Genomic DNA, 26,734 nt, shown 5'->3' on the forward strand with positions numbered 1-26,734 from the left:
ATTGTATGTATATGCCTCATTTATTTATCCATTGCTCTGATAATTGGCATTGGAGTGCTTTAAACTTTTTTTTTTTTTTTTTGGCTGTTAAAAATAATGCCCATATGAACATTCATGTACAGTGTTTGTGTGGACATATACCTAGGAATGGCATTAATGGGTCTGAACTGACAATTCTTAACCAGTATATTTTTAAATTTCACCAATCCTGAAAAACAGTGGATTATTTTTAAAAAAGGAATTTGTAAAAAGCTGTAAAAAATGCTTCCCAGTGAATATTTGACTAATCTAAATAATCTTTCTAATTTTTTAATCTCTAGAAGATAAATATTTCCTAAATGTTTAGTCCCTCTTTCCAAACTCTAGTGGCACACCATACAAGGATTAAATATTTGAATAACAAACAGTAAGTTAAATTGTCTATAAAAAATAAAAACAAAGAATGTATTCCCTCTACTTATTAGGAGAAGGATGCATGAAAGTTGAATAAAGAATAGTTACGAAGGGTTTCCTGGCTGGCTTAGTCGATAGAGCATGCTACTCTTGATCTTGGGGTTGCGAATTTGAGTCCCAAGTTGGGTGTAGAGATTACTAAGAAAAATAATTTTTTTTGTATTTTGTTTTCTTTTTTTTTTAATTTAATTTTTTTTTATTTTTTAAAATTTACATCCAAATTAGTTAGCATATAGTGCAAAAATGATTTCAGGAGTAGATTCCTTACTCCCCCTTACTCATTTAGCCCATCTCTCCTCCCACAACCTCTCCAGTAACCCTCAGTTCGTTCTCCATATTTATGAGTCTCTTCTGTTTTGTCCCCCTCCCTGTTTTTGTATTTTGTTTCCCTTCCATTATGTTCATCTGTTTTGTCTCTTAAAGTCTTAATATGAGTGAAGTCATATGATTTTTGTCTTTCTCTGACTGACTAATTTCACTTAGCATAATACCCTCCAGTTCCATCCACATAGTTTCAAATGGCAAGATTTCATTCTTTTTGATTGCCAAGTAATACTCCATTGTGTGTGTGTGTGTGTGTGTGTGTGTGTGTGTGTGTGTGCGTGTGTGTGTGTGTGTGTACCACATCTTTATCCATTCATCCATCAATGGACATTTGGGTTCTTTCCATACTTTGGCTATTGTTGATAGTGCTGCTATAAACGTGGGGGTGCATGTGTCCCTTTGAAACAGCACACTTGTATCACATGGATAAATGCCTAGTAGTGCAATTGCTAGGTCGTAGGGTAGTTCTATTTTTAATTTTTTGAGGAACCTCCATACTGTTTTCCAGAGTGGCTGCACCAGCTTGATATCCCAAGATAAATAATTTTTTTTTTAAATATCTACAGGTGCCTGGGTGGCTGAGGTGGTTAAACACCTGACTTCAGCTCATGTCCTGATCTCAAGGTTCATGAGTTCGAGCCCACATCAGGCTCTCTGCTATCAGCCCAGAGCCTGCTTCATCTCCTGTGTCCCCCTCTCTCTCTGCCCCTCCCTAGTTCTCTCTCTCTCTCTCTCTATATATATATATATACACACATATACATATATATATATATATATATACACATATACATATATATATGTGTGTGTATATATATATATATATATATATGAATTAATTTAGTATGCACTTAGGAAAAAAATCCATTTGAATCTCAGATCAACCTTTGGAGGCTCAAGATATTTGCATTGTAGGATCGGCAACTGTGCATGAGCTTTGTCAACCATTCTGTAAAATCCAAAAGTTGCAGATGCAAAAATAGACCAAGTTTGTATTTTCTCATCCCTGACCTAAAAGGGCCAGTTGAAATCAGGAAACATAGGGCATGCCCATATTGGAGTTAAATCTTTACTGTGTATCACTGAATATGAGAACCTAGATGGGAACCCCTATTAGGAGGCTGAATCAATGCACTGGGGATAGTGATGTTATTCATGCAGTGTGCACCTTGGAAAGCTGTTTGGATTGCTTTTGATTACCACTCCTGTGTATTCACTGTTTTGCAAGTATTCTATGGGGACTGCTTTTCTTTTTCCAATTGAAAATAGGTTAGAGGAAAGACATAAACATGTTAGTGCTTCAAACGGAAAAATATAAAGATAAGATACTTGCACACAAATTATCTTCCTTGACCTGAATGTTGAAAGATAATATGATAAAAGCAGCTGACTATGAACATTTTAAAATTTGTGTATATTTGTAAAATATATAGATGTCAGCTTTATTTAATATGCTCCAAAGTCAAGTAAACAATTATTTTACTTAAAATACAAATTATTGCCATGTGTTTATTATTTTTGTTATTTTTATTTTTTAGTAATCTCTACACCCAATGTGGGGCTTGAATTCATGACCACTTGATCAAGAGTTTCATGCTCTTTCAACTTAGCCAGCCAGGTGCCCCCACCATGGCTTTATTATATATTGTATGTTGTTGTAAAGTTATTGAACACAAAGGAGAAAGATGCATTAGTTTACACTTTCCAGAATCTGGTCATTAATGTTTTGTTTGCTTTTCATTTTATACAGGCCAAGTTCTTCCACTTAATAAATATTACTACTAATAAATGTATAATCTGTAATACAATTGATACTGACCTCCAGCTTTCATGAAGGGTTAAAAATATGGGACACTTGGGTGTCTCAGTTGGTTGAGTGTCTGACTTTGTCTTAGGTCATGATCTTGCACTTCCTGAGTTCGAGTCCCACATCAGGCTGCCTGCTGTTGGCACGGAGCCCACTTCACATCCTCTGTGCCCCTCTCTTTTTAGCCCTCCTTATCTTGTTCTCTCTCTCTCTCTCCCTCTCTCTCTCTCTCTCTCTCTCAAAATAAATAAATGAACTTAAAAAAAGTTTGAAATGTCTATTCAGAGCTGAATATGACAGATAAACTCAGTAATGAAGAAAATGGTTGAGCAGTATCATTTAGTTGTATTTTTAGTGGTGATGGACGATATATACAGAATATCAAGTAGAATTAGAAATTAAAAATATTGTTTATTTTTGTGAGCTTCTCATTTATACTCTTCACCCACACCTTTGACAAATTTTACCCGTCTGGAACTATGAGTATTTTTCTCCAATTACCCACCTCCCATCCCATCCCATCTCCCCACATTCCTTTCTGTCCATCTTTTCAGTTCTGTCTCAAAATTTATTCTTGGAGACACTGAGAATACTCTGTGCCAGTAGTTCTTACAGTTTCTAGTGTTAAGAGAATTAAAAGAAGCTGGTATTTCTGCAGAATGTATGATAGTTTCTCCTAAGTCTTATGGCAAGTAGAAAGGACAAATCCTTTATATGGGTAAAATTTTCATCCTTGGAAGAGACTGTAAAAGTAGGAGTCATTCCTAGCAACTGTATTTTTAAATCACAGTACTCAAAGTAGAAATTGACTAATAAAAGACATGGAGTTTTGTAAAGCCACCAATTTAAAACTCCTCATATTGTACATAGGTAACTAGAAGAGGAATCTAAACATATATATGTATTATTCTCTAATCAACTTGATTTACAAAAACGTAAGTGGAAATCAGAGTAATTATTCATCACACAACAAACCTTGTTTGACTTTTTAAAAGAGTAACTACAAGAGTCTCCATAATCTTTATTACATTCATCAGCTGTTTATATTTTGGTAGAAAAAATATATGTATCCTCCTAATTTTTTTTTAATATCTCCATAAATATGCAAATATGCACATTGGGTGGGAGAGGACTATGGGAAGGCAGGTCATATATTGATCTGGAAAAAAAAAGTTGGCATTCATAGTCTTACAAGTGTTCTGAAGGTACTAAAATGGCAGAATACTAGAAATCAGGGCAGCCCATTATAATCGGTTTGTATAATCATTGTATAAAATTCCCGGTTTTGAGACCTCTTTCCATTGTTGACTTTCTTTGTTGACCTTGGCCATGTGACATTAACTGTTCTGGACTTCGATTTCTTTCTCAGAAAATGGAGACATTTGGATTGCTTTAAGATTTGTTCCAGTTTTGGCATTCTTTTAGAATGAGTCTGCTTCTAGCTGCAGTGTGGGTGTGCTAGGGATTGGTGCTTTCTCTGAGAAACTCCTGACAGAGATCTTAGCCATGCATTGTTGATGTGAACTCTGGTTTTCTTTCTGGTCATTACAAGTCCCTTGGCAATGTTGTGCAGCTGAGGGCTATGACCTAAGAGCCTGGTCTTATTTCAACTTTTTATCTAAATGTCCTTTAAAGTTTTAATTGGTTGTACTGTCCTCCTTTTTGCTCCCTGTCCTGTCACCTTAGAAATGCATTTTAAGAGCTGCCATTTTACTCTGTAGGACTGGTACTAAATGAGAAAAAAAAAAACTTTGACTTTTGTTGTCTTCTCCTTGTAGAAACATATTTGGAATTTGATGGGATAGGACTAGGTCATTGTGTGCACATGTGTTTAAAGATTTATATATCTTAAATGAAAAATCGTGTTGGGGAGATGGAGATCTTCATATCTCAGCTTATTCTGTCTAGGCAAGCAAAGCAAACTTTCCAAGCCTTGCCTCATTTGTTAAATATCTATATGATAACAAGTGTTGGATCTTTCTTATGTTGTATCTGGTTCTCTTCTTGTGAATTGTTTCAGAGTAGCTGTCAATTTATAGATAATTTTTTAGTGTTATTTCCTAAGAGCTAGTTGCCCAAAGATGCCTTTCCATCTTGAACTTCAAAAAGGAGAGCAACTTTGTTAATATTGCTGATGACATAACTTCCCTCACAGTTGGATATGTAGCCCACCCCTTTTAATTCTAAATTCTTTCTGAACCTCCTCCTTTCTCATTCAATAATTTCTGCCTTTCCCATTTCCCATTATATGTCTTTTCCTGATAACTCCCCTTAGTTCTAAATTCCAGTGTTGAATTCCCTCCCCCTTTTTTTGATGATAGGCTTTTTCTTTGCCCTTTCTCAATTAATTAGTAGATTTTCATGTTTTTGTTGTTTTTTCTCATCCACTGGTGGGAAGGTATTCAGACTTTTGTTGGAGAGGAAGAATTCCCTCTTCCCTTCAAGGTCCTTCTATCTGGACTAAGAATCAAAGTGACATTAGACAGATTAGCAGGAGAATATCAAATTTGGTAAGGTACCTATGAGGAATCTACCCTGATATGGAAATTCCAAGAGATACTTAGGCAACATGAAACTTACAAGAGCTAAGGAGAAGAGTAGGGGTCTGAGATACAACGGGGAAAAAGACCATTAGCAGAAGGTGAGAGGAAATATTTAGAAAACAAAGTTTTTTCCTATAATATAGATATATTTTTAGGTAAAAAGGAATCTCTCTTAATAGCTCTCTTCCTGGTACATGCAGGCAGGTGAGGGGGAGGTAAAGAGCTTTTCCTGTACCTACTGAGTTTTGATTGCTTTTAACGGATATGATGTTCCTCCTAACGTGGCCCATCCTGGGGCCCCTACATAAGAAAGGGCTAATATAAAACTATTTGACAGCCTGGTAGCATGAAGAATCTTGCACTTGACTGAGACTGTGTTTTAGAATACTTCTTCACTGAGCAAGTCCACTATATGTGCTATCAATGACAAAGAAGAACAAGAAGTTGGTTTTCTGTGTCACAAGGATAAGCAATAGACAAAAGAGCTGAGTGCCAGCAGCCTGACCTTGAGACTTTATTATCTATAGGAAACTATCCAGAAGGTTCTCAGATAGATTGAGATGGTGAAGCAGTGCAGACCTACCTCTACTACCTTGTAAGTCAAAGGTGACATTTATGTATCAGGAAGCCTTTTAAAAACTATCTAGATCAATGGGTAAATTTCAGATCTACAAAGTTCAACTGGGTAGAAAGTTTACTTAAATGTATTTCTCCATCCCTGTTTTTAAGCCTAATCCTATTGGGTTTAGGCTGACTCAGATTCACAGAGCTAAAATCATTATTGGATTTCCCCAATGACTATTAGTGATACTTGATTTCATAAGCTAAGACCAATTTTTATTTAATTCACTGTTTTTAAAGAGCTTGACTTGAAAATCAATGTCCTATGCTGAAAGCATTAAATTAGCTTTCTCAAATACATATCATAAAAATGTTTGACCCCATTGAGGTGAGGTCATATCAAAGTAGTACACTGAGTTTGAGCCCAGAAGATTTTTAAATGAATGTATTTTTAAGACATCAAAGCATAGCAGTTTTTCTAGGTCGGTGAAAATAGCTCTCTTCCTTCTCTGTCTCAGAAGTGCATATTTGATACCATGCAAGTAGGTGTTATAGAACATAATGTTGAAGAGTCTGGGTCTAGAATCCTACTACATACTTTAGATCTATGTTCTGGTGCTTGGACATGACCTGGAGAAATTTACTTAACCTCTCTGCATCTAGTCTTCTAATGTGTAAAAAGAAGGTAATAACTGTATCTACCATGTGGTGTTATTGTGCATATTAAGTGAGCACAACAGAATTATATCCTATCCACCACCTGGAGCCTGTGCTGTATGCTACTATAGCGTATAGAACGATGTGGTGGATTTTAAATTTGGGGGTGAAAATTATCTATTACATGTATACATTCTCAAGAGGAAATTTAGAAAACTGTGTACTGTGAATTTCTGTACCCTATTTGGTTTGGGTATCAAGGCCACATAGACCACTAGAATAGTGTCTTAAAGGTAAATAATTGCTTGAGTCACAGAGGTATTTGTAAATCCATTAGGACAGAAGATAAAGACTAGAACTGGTAGATCTAAGCTAGTGCCTGTGAAATCTAAAGGGTAATATCAGGATATAGGTCTTAAGATTTAAAGAGACAGAGTATTTAGAATCCTGGTATTTGTGAGAGACCTAAGTGTGTCATTTCCCCATTGGTCACTAGAGTTTTTCTGTTGTTTTGTTTGTTTCTTTTTTTTTAAGTTTTTAGTTTAATCCCAGTTGGCATTCAGTGTTATATTAGTTTCAGGTATACAATATAGTAAGTCAACAATTCCATACATCACCCTGTGTTCATCGGGCCAAGTCACTCCTTAATCCCCATCACCTATTTAAACCATCGTCCCACCCACCCCCCTATTGTTTGTTTCTTTGTTTTTGCCGCTATTCAATAATAGCTGTCCATATCTGTTTGTTCATCTCCTTCTTGCCTCCTTTTTCTCTCTGAATGTAAAAAGCTAGTGTATAGCTGATGAAAAGTGTTTATTGTTCAAATAATTTGGCATGGGGGTTGCTTGAAGAAAACTAAGACACTTTTTGGGGAATCTGATACCTCATGACCCAAGATACCAGATTCATCAATACCAATTGTTACATGAACCCATATCTTTAGAATGTTTAGAAAGATGAATTATAATTGCCATCTATTGATCCGTTTTTCCATCAATCTACTCATCTACCATCATAAATATTGTTTCATAGAAATTACTTATAATACTGTGTGGTACAAAGAAAATAGTAAGTAGATATTAGTTATAATTATTGCCTATTCAAAATATACAGTATGCATATGTGTGGAGGGAGAAGCTGCATCTTTCTTTCAAACTTAAAATTATACAAATGTAAGAGATATACTATAAATAATACTAATAAATAATAAAATAATCATCATGTATTGCCAACACCCAGGTTAAATAGAGTTAAAATTTTGGCTTATATTTTTACCAGTTAGGATTTGTCTTTTTTGTTTTCTTTTTCATTCTTTTATTCATGCTAAGTTTTCACCTCAGATGGAAAAAGCCAAGGCACCTGGCAATAGGTCACTCAAGAGTCCAATAGGGAATGCTTAGTGTTCTCTTCTGAGCTCACTATTCAGCCAAAGTACCATTCCACTTGTGGAAGTGAAAAGGCTGAGCAGAAGGGGATTGGATGTACATCTTTAATAGCACTCCTCCTGGTAGTAGAATGAAAGTCACTTCCTTCCCTCCTTACTCTCTCCATAAGTCAATGTTAGAGGTTGAATTATGTCCCTTGAAAATTGATGTGTTGAAGTCCTAAGCCCCAGTACATTAGAATGTGACCTCATTTGGAAATAGGGATGCAAGTATCATTAGTTAAGATGATGTCCTAGTGGAGTAAGCTATATCCCCAATCTGATATAATGGCTGCACTTATAAAAAGGGGAAATTTAGACACAAATAGATACACAGGGAGAATGTCATATGAATATTGAAGATATGCTGCCCCAAGCCAAGGAACTACCAGAATTGAGGAGAGAGGCCTGGAACACACCCTTTTCTATTATGTATAGAGGGAGCATGGCTCCTCAGACACCTTGATACCAGTTTCCAGAACTGTGAGAATGAATTTCTCTTGTTTAAGCAGGTCAGTTTGTAGTACTTTGTTAAGGCATCCCTGGTAAACTATTAGAGGAAACCATGAAATTTGTATCTTTCCCCAAATTTGTATAAACTCTTTTTGAACGACTTAGCTATACCTTTTGGATATTGTTCTATATCAATAAATTTGTTTCTATGTTGTTTCCAATAGTTTTAGAATGCAGTTGTCCCCCCCCCAAAAAAAAATCCCACAAATGTTAAACTGTTCACGAAACAATAGATTAGTTTTATAACTTCTCTGTAACTTACATTAAAGTTTAAAATTATACATCCTGATTTTATCTGTTTGAGATTCAAAGCTGTCATTCTTGTTAATTCTCTTAAGTGCTGTTTTATGGTTTATATACTTTATGTATAGTTCTTAATTTGGCTAATTTTTAAAAAGAGGACTGAATTATTTAACAAATTTAATGTAATCCTTAATGGCAGTTATTTTTCTTTTGTTGTATTTATCTAGTGTTTGCCCATGTACATATGTATTTTTCATATTTCTAATTCTGATTTATAGAATATTACATATATACATGTATGGAATTTTCTGTATATTAAAACATTCTGTTTTCATATTACCTTTATCAAATATTTTGAATTACCATAAAATTTCTCATAAAATTTATATACCATAAATATTATTGACGTAGTTATTCTCCATTGCTAAACATTTAGTTTCCTGGTAGCTTCATTAAGCTTTTGGAATTCATTCTGTGGTACCTATGACTATCCTAAATAAAGAATAATACTTATCTATTTGAAAAGTAGATCAAAGACTATGACATCTTGTTGATTTCTGGTAATTATTTCCATAAGGATTATCCATAAGAAAAATAATATTGAAATTGATTAATTTAGGATGACATTTTTTTCCCTAAAAATTAGCGTAAACTGGTAGGATAGAAAACAGTAACAGAGGGATAAGATTCAGTTCTAATGCTACATTTTCATTATCATAATTTTAATTTTAATCAGGATTTTAATCAGAAATTTAATTTTCTAATTTCAGAATTTTAATTTTAATTTTGAATACATTGTGTACCTTATTAGCTGAATGCGTTAGCTTTTCATATGAACCTCAACTTATCCCATGTCTGCAACATAAAACTTTGTCTTTAGAATCCTTGTCAGTTGCCACTAACTTCCTTTCACATATGTGTCTTGGGGGAAAAAAGTAAATTTTTCTTAGTTCACCAACTTTATTGTTTTCCCTTTAATCTGCACCTGAGATAATAATGTTGAGAACAAAAGTATTTGGAAATACCCTAGGTATAAATCCCCTAAGAGATTCAATATAAGAAGTGTATGTTATTTACACTTAGAAAATAAACTTTGACTTTTTGTCCTTCACCACATAGTCCTGATGCAAAAATCAATGAGGTGTTCTAGTTTCCCAAACGTGGTTTCTTTTTATCTTCTTCACAATAAAAAGGAAACATGAAATTAATGTTCTTCACAATGAAAAGGAAACATGAAATTAATGTTATAAGTAAACAGATTCCCAAGCTTTGTTCCTGGATGCTGAACATCTACATACTCCAAAATGTAGGTAAAATCTTTGAAGTAAAATAGTGGCTTTTTTTCTTCTGATACCTGATGTGAATGAATGGGAAAATTTTTGCATCATGAAATGCTATTTTGCATACTCTAAATTGCCACTTCTCTCACAGCCCTTGCAGTTTAAAGCTAGGAGGGGATTTGGAGTTATTCTAATTTTTTTTTTTTTTTTGTAGATCCAATAACTATATTGAGAGAATGTCTTTAAACAAATACAGATCTTGTATCAAAACTGAAAGTGGCAGAGGAAGAGATAATATGCCATAATCTGCATCATCAGTGTGTGTATCTGTGAATATGCTTTGAGCTCAGAGATGATTTAAAAAATTGAGAGGTGCAAGAGCAGTCCAACGAAGGTAACATAAATTACTAGCCATGCAATTTCTTGGCCTCTCTTTACGAAGTTTATTTTCTTTTTTGATTCATTATGAATCATATGATTTATGATTCATCTACCTGGTAGATGTGGTTGCATTTTAAAATGCACCAGATCATTGTGGGTTACGTGGAGTTGCATCATTGCTTGGCACCACTCATCTGGGTTAACAGTTAGTTTAGAAATCCATTTCTCCTGGGCAGTGAGTTTTAATTTCTGTTGTAACAATAGAAAGTAGTCAATTGAGAGAGTAGACGTGTGTGGTTGTAAAGCAGAGAGGAGAAAAGGGGCTGAGGCTTCAACTGTGTTTTTTCTGCTTCCACTCTCTAGGTACTGGATGTTACAAGTTAATGTTTACTGCTGTAGGTGGTTTCAGTGGTCTGATAAAAATAGCAGATGTTTCAATATGAAGTGTTCATTGTCTGTAGAAATTCTAAATGTAATTCTCTTTTTTAATTTTATTTTAGTGTATTTTGTTTTATTTTAATTCCAGTATAGTTAACATACACTGTTATGTTAGTTTCAGGTGTACAACATTGTGCTTCAACAATTCCATATATTACCCAGTGCTAAAAAAGAATCATTTTCAAATATAACATAGTTAATAAAGTAGCCAATTCCATAAACATTTAGTTTGATAACTAATAGCAGCTCAAAAAATATTCAGGGCCAATTACAAGGAAAAGTGAATTTTTTTAACAACATTTTCTGTATTTTATTTTTCTTGATGCGAGCCTTATTAAGCTTGTGCTTCTGTAGCTTTCTGTCTATTTGCCCATTAACAAAGTAGAGATACTAAAAGGATAAAAGAATAAAGTTGGAAGAAGGGAAATAGTTAGTATTATCAATTAATATTTATGCACTTGATTTATTCGAGAGAACAGAAATATTAAAACAATGATTTAGGATTATAGAGATTTTACGGGTGCCTGACTGGATCAGTCAGTGGTAGCATGTGACTCTTGATTTCGGGGTTGTAGGTTCAAGCCCCATCTTATATGTAGACATTACTTGAAAGAGTAAAATCTTACAAAAAAAAAAAAAAAGCTTCTATTTTGCTGAGGAGGAAATTGTACCTATGTCTTTGTTTTGTGGTGTTACCTCCTAACTGTGGACAGCTATTGTCTAGAACTCTAGATCAGATTTAGGGTGTTTGGAGAATTGTTTGTATGTTGAAACTCATTTGAATTATGAAAGATCTCAAAAAGAATATCTTGAAGGAGCTCTTAAACCTGGCAACATTGGCAAATGGCAATTTGCAGATATGGAGTTTGGGGACTTCTAGGGTACTTCCCTTATTTTTGTTTTTCTGGAGTAAAGTGAGGGTATAGTAAGGAAATAATAGTAAGCCATGTGGTCATTTGTGTGTTCGTCATTTTCTTGTGCCAACAAAACTTCTCATGGAACTTTTATTAACATTATTTTGCAAGCAAATCAAGAAAAAAATAACTTTTTTCCAAATGAAGGAGTTCGGCAGGATAAACAGGTTGACTTAGAAATCACAAAGCATTTAGCATCACTTCCTTAGTATAACGGAAGGTAAACTTTGGAATTGTAAAACTATTCACTGTTCAGGATGCTATTTACCCTACATCTGTCACATAGAATTTTCTCAGAATACTTGATACAAACTCTCCCGGACATTAAGTTTAAAATTAATTGGCAGTCAATGGCAGAGGGTAGAGTCACTTAAATTTGCTAAAGCAAGCACAGTGACATCTACCAGAATACATGTCACATTGTTCTCAGAATGCCAACGGCAAAAATATGTGCTGAGGAAGGCTGTACGGTGTGACTATGTTGGAGGCCTCCTTCAACTCTTAATTAGTTTGCAATGAGTGGAGATGCCATCTTGACTGGCTGTGAGGGATAGCATTAGGCCGGGCAGTGACCTTGGCAAGTCTAATATTTATGTCTGTAGGATTGAGTTTTAAAACTAAAGGACATTACACAGGTGTTTCCAAGTATTTTGAGGCAGGAATGTGGAGACTATAGATTATTAAATCTGATTACCAGTATATACAGTGACCAGTGCAGGACATACTTCCTGCAGGTATCAGCCTACCTTTGGGCCTGTAGCACCATACTCCTTGCCATCTAATACCATTTTAGCAACATTATTATTTTTTTTATTTTGAGCCTGAACATCCTGGCAGGTTAAATTATGGGGGGAGTTGTTCCTTCTGATAAATCAGCAAGGAAGCTAGACAAAAGACTGGGTGGGAAATCGCTGGCCTCTCAGCCACCAGCCTTATCTCCTGGATAAATGTGAAGCATGCAGTTACATTTGAGAATCTCTAATAGTCAGATAAGCAAACAAGGCTTTCTGTGAACCCAGGTTAAAATGTTTGATTATGAGATACATTTTAAGGCCAAAGGAAGAGATGTAGCAAAGAGAGAATAGTAGAGGAAGGGAAACAGAATCACTGTAATGAACTAGCACCAAGAAATCTTCTGCAGAGGAAAAGTATAAACAAGAAATAATCTCCCAAACACAGGACTTAAGCCTCTACATTTTCTTTTTATTCTTAACGGTCTGCCTAGCAACAGCTGATATAGTACAGTTTTTGCTGAATGTCAGATTGAGAGCTCCAGAAGGTTTATTTCTGCAGGAGATTAAGGTACAAATATTTCCAGATTAGTTTCAGGGTGACAAGATCAACTCCCAGCATGAGGCCTCTGCCATCACAGAGATGCTTTGTGGCACTTTTTCTTCTCTTATAAATGAAGTGGCAAAATTGCCTCTTGAGTCAAAGGAAAGTCAAAATGTTGTCTTGTTAGGTATCCTGGGGAGTGAGTGTCATGTTTCCTGGTCTGGATAGCAGGTCAGGATTTAGGAAGGGGACTCCATGTTCTCTGTGGAACTGGAAGGTCAGAAAACACCTGACCACCCCTGTGTTTCCCCTGTGACCAACAATGGCCTTGTGGGGGAAAAAAATATATATGTGTGTGTGTGTGTATGTGTATGTGTGTGTGTGTGTGTGTGTGTGTGTGTGTGTATATATATACATATATATATGTATGTATATATATATACACACACACACACACACACACACACATACACACACACACACATATATATGTATATACATATATATGTGTGTGTGTATCCGCCCATTTTGTTATCACTGCAGTGAACGTGCATTGGGAGAACTGGAATTAAAATAATCGGCATTAACACTGGTTTATTTTACAGAGGGTCACAGCCGGGTTGTGTACATGGCCATGCCATAGAATGTGCCAAAATCATTGTAATTTATTTATTAACCCCAGTTGCTCTAGGAAATGTATTTTTTGTCAGTTACAGAAAATATGTGGCTCATTGGCTATCATTAATTGGAAAAATAAGGGTGGATATATTCTGACCTGAGAGTAGAACACCAATCCTACTGCATCTTTAATAAAGAGCGAAACATCTAAACTGCTGTTTGAAATAGTCCTTGAGTGAGGACAGAGCTGTTCACTTGAAGCTCTCAGATTCAAAAGCAACCTTTTAAAATAAAACCCAGTGGAAACTCAATTAATAAATGAATAATAAAGCATGCTAGAGAAATAGTCCAAGTATGATCAAGTGTTTCCATCTTAGTGTTGGGTTCCATTCAGTGGGAACCTTGGGACTTGGGCCCTGAGAGAGGATAACAGTGAATAAGGGCTTAGCTCTGAATATTATTATGTGGAGATACCACAGGCCAACTGAAGTTTGGTGACTTCACGGCTTAATCCATTTGGCTATAGAAGGAATAACAGGGACCCCAAACAAGACAGTTCCATTGTTTCAGTTACACCCACCTCCATATGATTTTAGCTATGCAGAGAATTCAAGGGACATATAATGAGAAATACCTTGCTGTGTTCACAAATGGTCCAAGTCTGCCTTAAGAATCAGAATCATGCTTTCTGCATTCGTTAACACATCCTTTTCCTGTGTACGTTGAGTATTTAACGAGTGGTATTTCCTTAAGCCTTGTTCTAACTATATGCATTAGAAAGAAGTATCTTGTTGGTTCCTGCACATTGGACGTCTGTGTTCCTCAGTCAAGAGCTAGCTTGATAGGAAGGTGAGGAAAGGATAAGCCTCTCTCTGCTAAGTATTCAGCCTTGCATATTTTGGATTTACCTGTCCTGGTTTTTCCTTTGAGGACATAAAGAGAATCCCTATAGTTACTTTATTAAATTATAAATGCAAAAACTTTTCTTGACATAAGTTACACTTTTTTGTTTACAAACTCAGTTTCACGAATCCTGGACCTAACATTATTATCCTAATAAACCAGATTAAATCTTACTTTTCGACTTCACTTGCCGATATTTATGATTGTCCTGTGGAAGTGATTAGTGGCCCTTGTTTAGAATTATTCATGGATTGGGCTTAAGTATTTTAGTAAGTGATGGGGACACACTTCTCCATGCCTTAGTTCTCCTTGGAAAAGATGAGAAGTAAGATTATCCTTTGGCAATTGTAACTAGAATGTGGCCATCCAAGTATATGTTTTATACAGGACTGATCCTACCAAAACCAGTTGTATAGAATATTATTGGTCATCAAGAAATCAGCAATAGATTTTAAGGATCTTTATATAACACTTTACTAGACATTATGGTGGGATACAGAAAATATGAGAATACAGACTATTTCTTGTCCTCATGAAATTCACAATGTAATTAGGAAAAGACAATAAATACAGTATGAACAGGGTGCCAGTGTAAGAGACAAATAGCTATTCAATTAAATACAGATGATGTCATAAAGCAACACTTATTTAAATGAATAGTAGGAATAATAAATGCTGGGGCGCCTGGGTGGCTCACTTGGTTAAGCGTCTGACTTCGGCTCAGGTCATGATCTCATGGTTCATGAGTTCGAGCCCCGCATTGGGCTCTGTGCTGAGAACTTAGAGCCTAGAACCTGCTTCAGATTCTGTGTCTCCCTCTTTCTCACACAAATAAACATTTAAAAAATTTTAGAAATAATGCTCTAGGAGAGTAGAAGAGGAAATGGTCATGGACTACCCTGGACTTCAAGGTAAATGGAAGAAAATGAATTTGAGCAGGATTCTAAAAGATTTTTAGAATTTAAACAGTTAGTCCAGAGTGGAGAAAAGAGTCCTAACATGCACACATATGAAAGCAGGGAAATTTGAAAGTTTAGGTATGATGATGATGATAATAGAAGTTAACTTTTTATTTAATACTTGATAATAACATAATAACTTAATAAAGCTAATATCAATTAACTTTCACCACAACATGGAAAATAAATTAAGACATGCCAATAGAAGGACTTATTCCATGACTGGTTGTAGGTGATAGAAGTATATAGGGAATTAGGAAGATACACATGGGGAAAAATCACCGATAACCCCAGGTCTTTAAACCTGGGTAACTGGAAGATCAAAGTGTAGATTTTACTGAAATATCAGGTTTATTTAAAGGGATGTTTTTGGGAGATGAAAGCACAAGTTCTTTATGAGATGATTTTTAATGAATTGCATAAGATGATTCAAGGGGAAATATTCAGTGAGCAATTAGATGTTTGTGACCTGGAACTCCAGGGAGAAGCACCCTGAGAAAAAAAGTTAAAAGTCCTGCTTAGAGGAGGTAGCTCAAGTCACTAGAGTGTATGTGAGAGCAAAGGTGGCGGGCTGCCCTTGGGGACATTTTACATCCAAAGGGTTAGTGAAACAAAGTGGGCTTTCACTTTTCTTATGTGGAAAGATAATCTATTAACAACCAGGTTTCTCAAGATACTAATCAAAGGTCCACAAATCCAGAAGAAACAATTCCTTCTTTTCACAGGGACACACAGATTAAGTCAATTAGGAGAAAGGTAAAATAAAGTGACTGTGAATCTATGAGCTCCCTTTTTATTCCAGAGATCAGTGGAACATGTTATAAGGTTTTGTGTTGATTCCTTAAGAAGCCGGAAAAGGTATCACTTACTGGAGATTCATATCAATCAAGAAATCATCTGCGTGTGTTTTTTTTTTTCTGATATCTGATGGAATATTTTTGAGGAAAGTAGGACTTCACCTAGAAAATCCAAAGTATGTGTGGATGGTAGGAGACATAAAATGTGTGTGTGTGTGTGTGTGTGTGTGTGTGTGTGTACATATGTATACGTTTAAGAGTTTATATGCTTGAGTCTGCATAGGCCTGCGTGCACACACATGCGCACGTGCACACACACACACACACACACACACACACACACGTTTATTATTACTCCACAATGATAATGAATCAGGATGATTTGTAGTAGTCAAAAATATACAGACTTAAACTTATTCATAAACTTATGTTAGGACAAAGTGGAAGGTGGAGTAATTTGCTTATGTCACCAGTATTATTTTGAAATAATTAAGGAAACATTTTTGAGAAAAAAAAGACACTAACCACTTTCTTTAATAGTAATAGAAAGAGACATACCATGGAACATCAGTTTGTCAGGCATGTGAGGGTTTTGAATAATGCAGGAAAGGAAATAAATATCTTCCCTAATGGAGATGTACAGATACATGTTGATCATCAACTCTTTCATAAATATTTATTTCCATGCCAATTTCTATTAGAGGATTATTCACAAGCATTGTGAATGGCCAACTTTAGCTGGATTTATTGGCTTGCAACTGCTTTTTTTAGTTTTAGTTTTTTCTATAGTTATTAATAGAACCCCTCATTTGTAATCCACATGTTGTCTTCATTTTATTTAGGGAAACAGTAAAGCATCAGAGAGGAAATAAAAATGGGCTAAAGTGGATACTCAGAATTTCTTGTTACCTGATTCAGCACTGAAAACAGATACTCCTACCTTCTGACCAATGAGACAAAATTATCTGTCTTCACTATCTATTCATTCAAAGGGAATGATTTTTTCAATATATAAAGTGAAGAGAAAACATACATAAGGTGAACTGAATCCTAAAATAAGTGAGACCAGAGTAAAGAGCACCGAGTCCCACTTAAATGGATTCATACATCTAGGTTTCAGTGGATTAAAACTCATGGTACTTTTACAAACATAACAAAATAAAAAGCAAGAACATTCAGGTGTTTTGGTAGAAACCACTTAGAATAGTGTTTTAGGAATGCTGGAGATAAGGGAGAATTCCAGAGGGCTGACAAAACAATAATTGATGTTGTTCTGACTTTTAAAGATAGGTTAAAGAATAAATTCCATAAAATACAGATGTTCATCTTTTGCTAGTGATGAGGCATCTTTCTGCCCTGTGACTTAGTAAACATAGGTTTGGAACAAGATGAGTTCTGAGTGTGTTATGAGAGATAGAAATTCATAAATTATAGACTGTACCTAACCTCAGCAAGCTTACATCTCAATCAAGGAGTTAACATGGAATTATAATATAGTTGGGATTTAATAAGTAACATTGACAAGATATAGAAAAGGTGCTTTATTATTCAGTGCAGAAGTGGTAGCTTTGACCTGTGGGCATCTTGAAAAGATACCTGTTTGGAAGGTGATAGTTGAGAGAATTTCATTTTCAACCGTAGAGGAATGAAGAAAATAGTGAAAGCAAAGCTGTGTAGCCAGTATAATATGCAGTAGGCTCATGCATGGAAAACCCCATTTGACTGAAGCACAGTTGAATGACAAGAAGATTGGGGTCTGTGGCTGGAAAAGTCAGTTGGGATTTGACAAGAGAGGTCTTACAAGGATGGTGAAGTTCCTACAGTGTGTGAAGGAGCAAGGAGTAGGAGTCTGGAGACTGAAGTTCCACTCTTGTCTCTGCCACTCACTCAGTGCATTTTCTTGAGGATCGTTTAATTTCCTGGCGATGTATTTTTCAACCTGTAAATGATGGTGTCCATTCGTGAACCAATGTGTCCTGTCACAGTGATTCTAGACAGAGTACTTTTATTCTAGTTTTGGGTTGGTGATCAAGTTATTGGTTGGACACCAGATGAAGTAGTTGACGACTTGTGTTTAGGAGCCATGTTTTGTAAAGCTTTTGTATCTGTAAGTAGAAGAATCATACTCATCCTGGGAGAATGCTTACACTATGAGAGATAATCAAGACCTGAATTCTCCCATGGAAATAGTGCATTGGATTTGTATATCCCAACTGACACTCATTCTGGGCATATTCTGTTTACAATATTGTATTTCTGGATGTAGGATTTATTAGTTTATTTTTCTTCTTCATCACAGCCCATTTAGTTGAATTCGTTTATGCCTGATCATTTTGGTCATTTACCCCAACATGAAAAAGAACATAGAAAGCAGAGTTCTGTATTTCTAGTCAAAGGGCTGCTTTGAAACAAATATCAAAACCCCTATATGTTTAGTGTTCTTACCATAAGTGAAAAAAAAAAGCTATCAACTTTTGCTTGTGAAATGAGCCTAAAAGCACTTTATAGCTTCTCCAGGGCATCAGATGTCAAATGTGATGGTTTTTAGCACATAGGGAGAAAGAGACCAGAGTCAAAAATTAGTAGCAGTATCTGTCCAATGTTGTTGGGATGTGGAAACTGGGAAGGATGAGGATGGAAGAAAAAAAAAAGTATGTAAAACAGGATTTCGAACTGATTCTGCTGAATTATAGAAATAAAGAAAACTTATTTCTGCAAATAACTTTCACCAGGAACTACTGCTAACTGAATTGTTTCTTTTCATTTCACTGTATTTTAGTAAACTAATGACCAAACAGGCTGATTCTACCAATTTACAAAATAATGTTGAATATGCCCTGAACCAAACAAATATTTGAATTAGTTTAGTTGTATAGATTAACAATTGAGGAAACAAAAAAGATCATTTCTACTAGGAATTAAAGCTATGTATTGTATTTAACTATTACACTAGAATAAAAAAAAACATTTCATCTGAGTATTCTATGTACTATACATGAATTGATGTTTTATTTAGATCAAATCTAGATCAAAACCCTTATTCTGCTCTAGGCCTGTGTGACCAAAATTAATCTTTGTAAAAAAATTAATCTTTGTAATTAAGTACTTTAGGTACTTTATCATTATGATATCTTTAAATTATCAAATAAAGGTTCAGTTGTCTTTGGTAAGATTTCCAGTAGGTTAGTTTTTAAATAAATTATCCATAAAATATTTTAAGTTATTAGTTTCAGACTTCTTTGTAGTAAATGTGCCTATATTTGTAAGTTTTAATTTGCTTGTTTAAAAGTATGTGTTGGCTTCTAATTAGGGTTTAAAGTGGACAATCCAAACCTATTTTGGTCAGTTCATGCTTCAAAGTAGAAAATGCTGCTCGTCAGTCCTGTGTATAGGGAAAATGTGATGCTCTCCAGTTTTGTGAATCCTTTCTTACTGCATTTCTAGAACAACGTTGAAGAACACATTGGCAGTGGGTCCAGCTGACAATTACATTGATACTTAAGAACAAAATATGACTATAAATTGGGGATAAGCAAATGTTTGCTATAAAAAAAAAATAGTATTTTTACTTTCCTGGCCATATGATCTTTGTTACAAACTACTCAGCCCTGCCACTGTATCACAGTAGCAGTCATAGACACTACCTTAATGAGTAGACATACTGGTGTTCCACCAAAATTTATTTACAAAAACAGGTTTTGGACTGGATGTGGTCCTTAAATAGCCAGTCATTTCTATAGATAGCAGACATGTCCCAAAGTGAGTTCTGAGGATGAGATGAGATATTCATGAATGAAGAGGAACTTTGGGTCAAGCAATTCTGGGAAGCACCACCCAGAATACTTTTCCTCTTAGATAATTTCCAGGTATCTTATTGAAGGCCATGAGAAGTCTTGTAATAAAGTGATCTGTCTACTTTGGTTAATTCACTTTCCCTAAACAGATGTGGACCTTGGAATTTGTTATCATATTACCTCTATACATATTGGAGAATCTATGATATAGAAGCAAGTTTATCAGACTGATCATTTGATTACCACATAGGTCATCATATGCAAATCTTTATTGGAAACTATTTTTAAGTTTATTTATTTATTTCTAGAGAGACACAGAGTGCACGAGTGGGGGCGGACAGAGAGAGAGGGAGAGAATCCCAAGCAGGCTCCTCACTGTCAACATGTAGCCAGATGTGGGACTCGGCGTGGGGCTCAAACCCATGAACTGTGAGATCATGACGGAGCTGAAATCAAGTGTCAGACGCTTAACCAACTGAGCCACACCCAGGCACCCGTTTTGGAATATTTTTTAAATTTTTTTTTAATATTTATTTATTTTTGAGAGAGAGAGACAGAGCATGAACAGGGGAGGGACAGAGAGAGAGGGAGACACAGAATCTGAAACAGGCTCCAGGCTCTGAGCTGTCAGCACAGAGCCCGACACGGGGTTCGAACTCACGGACCGCGAGATCATGACCTGAGCCGAAGTCGGACGCTAAACCGACCAAGCCACCCAGGCGCCCCATTGGAATCTTTTTAAATCCCAAGCTAACTCACAAACTCTTGTCTACAAAGCTAGCCAGGGTAAAGTCCTAACCTTAACTAGTTCTGAGTAATTTTCTGATTATTATTTTCTTAGGTTCTAATCATACTACTTTTTGTTGGCAGTCTGAGCTCTTGGAGTTACTATACTTTTATTCTGTAGTTAAATGGATTATAGTTTAAATTAATTGACCATATATTTACACATGTACATACTTTTGAGACACACTGGTGGATGAGATCAGACTCTGTCTCTTCTGGGAATTTATAATGGCTAAAGGGGATAAAGACAAAAGTTATACAGTAAAACCTTGATTTGTGAGGTTAATTCATTCTGGAAACATGCTTGTAATCCAAAGCACTTGTATATCAAAGCAAATTTCCCCATAAGAAATAATGGAAACTCAGGTGATTCATTCCACAACCCAAAAATATTCCTATAAAAATTATTACAATAATATAATATAATACAAAATAATAAAGAAAATAAACAAATAAAAGAAAAGTAAACAAACTAACCTGCACTTACTTTTGAAAACCTTTGTGGCTGGTGTGAAGGAGACGAGAGAGAGGAGGGTTATTGTGTAGGATGACTTTCACTATCACTAATGGAATCACTACCATCTGTTGGCTCAGTGGAATCTTTTTCTGCATGGAGCCCATTGTATATACTCACACAGATGTTGACTACATTACAATATTAATAAACTCTTATATACTGTATTTAATGTAACTGGCAGTAAGGCAGCAGAGGAAAGGGTCTATATCTACAGGAAGCCTAACCTAGAATAAAGCAAAGCCTTCCTCAGCTTACTCTTATATGGAAAAACAAAGGAATGTCCGTGGGTTTTTGGAAGCGACAAAAAGTACACTAATGCCAATTGTGGGCACATTGCATCATTCTGAAAAATCACTGATTTCTGCCAAACATTATGGCCTGAGACCAAGCATCCGAGTATGGGAGACAATCACCCACAATCCTGAAGTGAGAAAGAGAAAGAAAAACCATTGGCTCATTTGTGATCATGTGACATTCAGCATCATGTACTACTTGTATTGTAAGACATCACTTGTTTATCAAATTAAAACTTATTAGAAATGTTTGCTTGTCTTGCGGAACACTTGTAAAACAAGTTACTTGCAATCCAAGATTTAACTGTATATACATATTAAATACTATATGTGACAACTTCTCTAATAAGAGAAAATTTTAATTTTGTCAAAGTACATAAGAAGAGTACTAAACCATAATTACAAATCCAGAGAAAGCTTCCAGAGGATGTTTGTCTAAGCACAAATTTAAAGCTTGCCAGAGAAATAGAGAAGAAGCACATACACAGATAATAAGGCAAGATTGCCAGGCTTATCCACCTAACCCACAATATAGCTGTAATGTAGATGTAGGCTGCAGAGATATAGGGGAGTTGAAAGAAACCCTTATTTCCTGGTTCTGTAAAATTATTGATGATAGGTGGAAGGTTGTTGAGTAGCTTGATCATATTTGCACTGTGATGTATATCTAGCGAGCTGGAATGCGGGGGATGAACTAGAGGGAGCCAGGCTGCTCAGGTATGGGACTTGCCTTAAGCTGCTACGTAGCTTTCCCATGGAATCTTCCATTGGTGACTTCTTGTTTCAGATTCTTCCTTCAAGCAGGTATCATACTGGCAGGCCTCCTATGTTATGTTAAGAAACCAAGAACCAGGTGATATTTTCCCCTGAAACCATTTGCTTGCTATTGAAAACTTTAAACTGTCTTTTCATTTGGGCGTATTAGAGAAATTGTAAAGAGTGAATAATAAAAATAATTTTAGAATATTCAAAAGACACTCTATTACATCTTTGTAGGTAGACAAAAATTGGCACCAAGAGGCCAACCTGATTGTTACACCTGAAGGAAATGATTGACTGTGAAGACAAACCTGAGCCTTTTCCTTAGCAACAGCAATTAACCTAGAAGCGCCTTGCCTTAGATCTGTTTTAAGACAACAGAACTGGTGGGCATATAAATATACACACATATGATTACACACCCTGCTTTTCCTTGTGCACCTGTACTGCTTACTTGCAAATGCATGATGTATTTCTGGAGGTTATTTTCAATTTGAATGCAGTTTAATATTGTGTTCATTAAATGACAGTATATGAAGTATGTCTGCTTTAACCTGTCTGGCACAGTGAAGCACTTAAAAAGAGGTGAAGCTTTATTTTAATTTTTTTTCTTTTATAGAACAAATTATTATGTGTTGACAGCTGGGCCCTGGGATATTGTATCTGTATGTATGTGTATATAATATATATGGATTATATAGTACTTATATATTTTATTCTGGCTATTTAACATTGCTTGGAAATGCAACTTCTAATATCCAAACTGAGGGTGTGGAGTTTTTAATTAGGGGCTACTGCAGTTGTCATGGAAGATCAGGTGTTAAAATCGATGGGACAAAGCCATCTGTTAAGGTTTAGGGGTTTGGACCAAGGAATGACTTCCATACAGGCCATGTTAATACCAGACAGAAACCATACATTTATTGTACATTTTTTTACCCCTAACCACTATTACCATGCTCATCATGGCTATCAGACTCATTCCTCAATTGTATCAATTTAAGAGAAAGCAGGATCTTTTAGGAGGAATGGATGCCAGAGCGTAGAAGTGATAAAAGTCTACATTACAATCTGGTGCATATCCATTGACATCACCCCGAGCCCCACTTAAGGTCTTATTCTGTTAAGCTCAGAACACTGTTAAAGGACATACAAATATTTATTTCTGGTTGGTAAAATTTTGTCTTCCTTGCACTCAGCTAGATACTTGGATGACTATTTCATTGTATTTATGCAGGTTATTCTTTTCCATTCATCAGGGTTGCTGTTTCCCAAGGAGTTTTTCTGTTTCCCTCTGGTGGAGTTTCCATAAGGCAACCTGACATACAATCCGAGCCTGAAATGTGATTCTAGGAAAAGTCAGATAAAAGCTTATGCATATTTACAGTTACATAAACATAAGCACCGGGAGGACATATTTCATCAAGTTTTTTGCTACACTTGAAAATACTGTCCTGAAACTCATAGCTGAGATGTGGTTAGTGAGGAGTTGAGAGGCAATAAAATAAAAACTTAAACTGTGTAGGCATGGACTTTAATAGAAACCATGGAATAGAGTTTTCTTAAGGTAACTTCAACTATTTAGATCTTTCTTTCATCCTTTGCCACATCTCTGAATCAGCCTCAGCCTCTGAATTTGTCAGTAATTAGAATTCTTCTCAGAAATCCTTTTGTAGATAACACAAGATAGCTCTTCGTTTCCACAGGTAACTGGAATTATAGTTTCTTGTACCAACAGCATGCCCAGACTACTAATTTAAGAGGAGAGTTTGATATAATGAAAAATGTATATAGCATTACAGCTATTCCCATTTTCCTATTTTTCTTCTGTCTTTACATAGATCTTACATTTTATTGCAAAGAGCTCACATTGATAGTCAATGAGAAATAAAGGAAAAACCTACATGCTGTTTTTCTTTTTAGTATATAAGAAGTACAGAATTGTGGCATTATTTTTTTATCATTAAGAAACACAAGGTAAGCCTGGTTCTTTTCCTACCTTAATTTGACTGTTTAGCAGTCTAATATTAATTAAATTGACACAAAATAACAACAGTGACAATATAAATTGCAGTCTGGACATGCACATAATGTTTTTTCACATAGTTTTTCCTCTGACCATTGTGTCTTTTTTTTTTTAATTTTTGAATGTTTTTATAATTTTTTTAGATAGAGACAGAGCATGAGCAGGGGAGGGGCAGAGAGTGGGGGAGACACAGAATCTGAAGCAGGCTCTAGGCTCTGAGCTGTCAGCACAGAGCCTGACGCGGGGCTCAAACTCATGGAGTGTGAGAACATGACCTGAGCTGAAGTCAGACGCTTAACCGACTGAGCCACCCAGACGCCCCACTCTGACCACTGTGTCTTATGTGAGCAAACTTTCATGATCTCTGAACTTCCCTCAGATATGACGCAGAAAATCATAAATATAACATCTACATGAGTATGAAATATGCACATTTCTTTCTTGGAGGATAGCTTTACTGTTAGAAAAACAAAAAAAATTTTTTTTTCTAAAATCCAATTCTCAGGCTAAGACATGATTGATACAACTGGGGCCTTATTTTGAAATAATTATAAACATACAGAAAAGTTAAAAAGTTGGTACAGAGTTCCTCTATGTCCTTCTCTCTGGTTCTCCTAGTGTGACCATCTTACATACCATTATATAGTGACCCAAACCAAGTAACTGACATTGGTACTGTACAGTTAACTAAATAACAGCCCTTATCTGATGTTCATCAGTTTTTCTAATAATGTACTGTTTCTATTCCAGGATCGAACCCAGAATCCCACATGGTTTATAGTATTCACTTCTCAGGGTCCTTTAGCTTCTTAGTCTTTGCTTTCCTTTTGTGATTTTGACACTTTTGAAGATTTCAAAATCTTACTAAGCTGTCTGATGTTTTCTAACAATTACAGTGAGGTTAGGCATTGTTGTCAAAGAAACCACAGAAGAATACTGTGGCCCTCTCAGTGAACCACTTGCAAAGGGCCCATTGGGCCAGTATGACTTATCAATGGTCATGTTAACCTTGATCACTTGATTAATAGAGGGTCGGCTGAGTTTCTCCCCTGTAAAATTAGTATTCCCACCCCCCACAGTGTTAACTTTAGACAACAATGTATGTATTTCCTCTTAACATATTAAATATTGTGTAGTCACCTTATTCTTTTATGCTCTAGTTTCCCTTCCTAGAAACCATTATGCAGGAACCTTACTTTGATTCCAACCAGTGTGCTGAGAATTCATACACTGTCCTTTGGAGATTCTCAGATAAAAACCACTTTATACTTGGAAATGATCACTCTATTGCATTTTAAATAAGAACATAAATAGAATGGCTAAAAGTAAATTGGAAGCTTGTGCTCATTTCACACCCAGAACTACAGGACATCTGTTATATATGTGACAGGCCAGACCTGAAATGTGGTTTTCTCAGAACCAACTAGTGTTTGCCCAGTTCAATCTAAGTCAACCTAATTAAACAAAGAACATGTTGATCACTTGCTACCTATTTTGGTTATGAAACTAACAGGATGAATAACCTACCCTTTGATGAGGGTTACATAAAACTTTTTAAAAATGGTCACATTCACAATTTCCATTGCTGATATAAGAGCTAAAAAAAAAAGAGCTAAAAAATAATCCTGTGACATGCTAATGATTCTGGATCCATAGGCTGTAATTCAGTCATTAGTTTGCATCCAATGATTAAGTATCCCCACCAATGCAGAGAAAGACAACCTTTTCAAAGAGGCTTACCAGCTTTAAACTTTATTTTTCCTTTTGAACGTCAGTGCTATCTACACTGATATGATACACTGAGAGGAAATTGGCCACTTAATAGGCCTACAAGAAAGCAGGAGAAGGAATACCAAAGAATTAAGTCTCTCGCATTCCTCTCCAAGCTTCCATTTCCTCTTTAACAAATGGGAATTATTACATATCTACCTCCTCAAGTTATTGTGAGGATTAGATAATATATATAAAATCTTAGATAGAAACTGACATGTAGTAAGTACTCGAGGAAAAGCAGCTTGTCATTTTATCAGCGTACCATTTTTCATGCCTGAGGTACAGATTTTGGTGCAAAAGACAAATGCAGGTGATTGCTTGCTGAAATAGTTTTGTTTAATATGCAGGGACTTCTGATAAACTGTTCTATACCAAATAAGGATTCAAAAGAGTTTTTCAAATAATAAAGAAACATCCTATAATCTGCATGCTGTCCCAGAATAAAGGAAAATGATATTGAGGTGTGCTTCCCTGGAAAGTAATCTATTCTTCAAGGAAATGAGTTCATGGGTAAATAAACAGGAAAATGCACTAAAAGGCAAGCTCTATGAAGATGGGACTTTGTCAACTATATTATGATATCCAGTGCCTAGCACCATGCCTGAAATATTGTAGCTGTTCAACAAATTTTTTTTAGATAAATGTCCTAATATAGTATTTATTTATGTAAAGAATAGCACAGGATCTAGAATGCACA

At 35.6% G+C, this 26,734-nt stretch overlaps 1 protein-coding gene across 7 annotated transcripts in view; it reads left to right on the forward strand.

Moving 5' to 3' along the window:
* CNTN4 (contactin 4) overlaps positions 1-26,734 on the forward strand; it is an 893,585-nt gene that overhangs the window by 398,432 nt on the left and 468,419 nt on the right. The window lies entirely within an intron of this gene.

Source organism: Panthera leo, chromosome A2, assembly GCF_018350215.1.
Source record: "Panthera leo isolate Ple1 chromosome A2, P.leo_Ple1_pat1.1, whole genome shotgun sequence".
Classification (NCBI taxonomy): Eukaryota; Metazoa; Chordata; class Mammalia; order Carnivora; family Felidae; genus Panthera; species Panthera leo.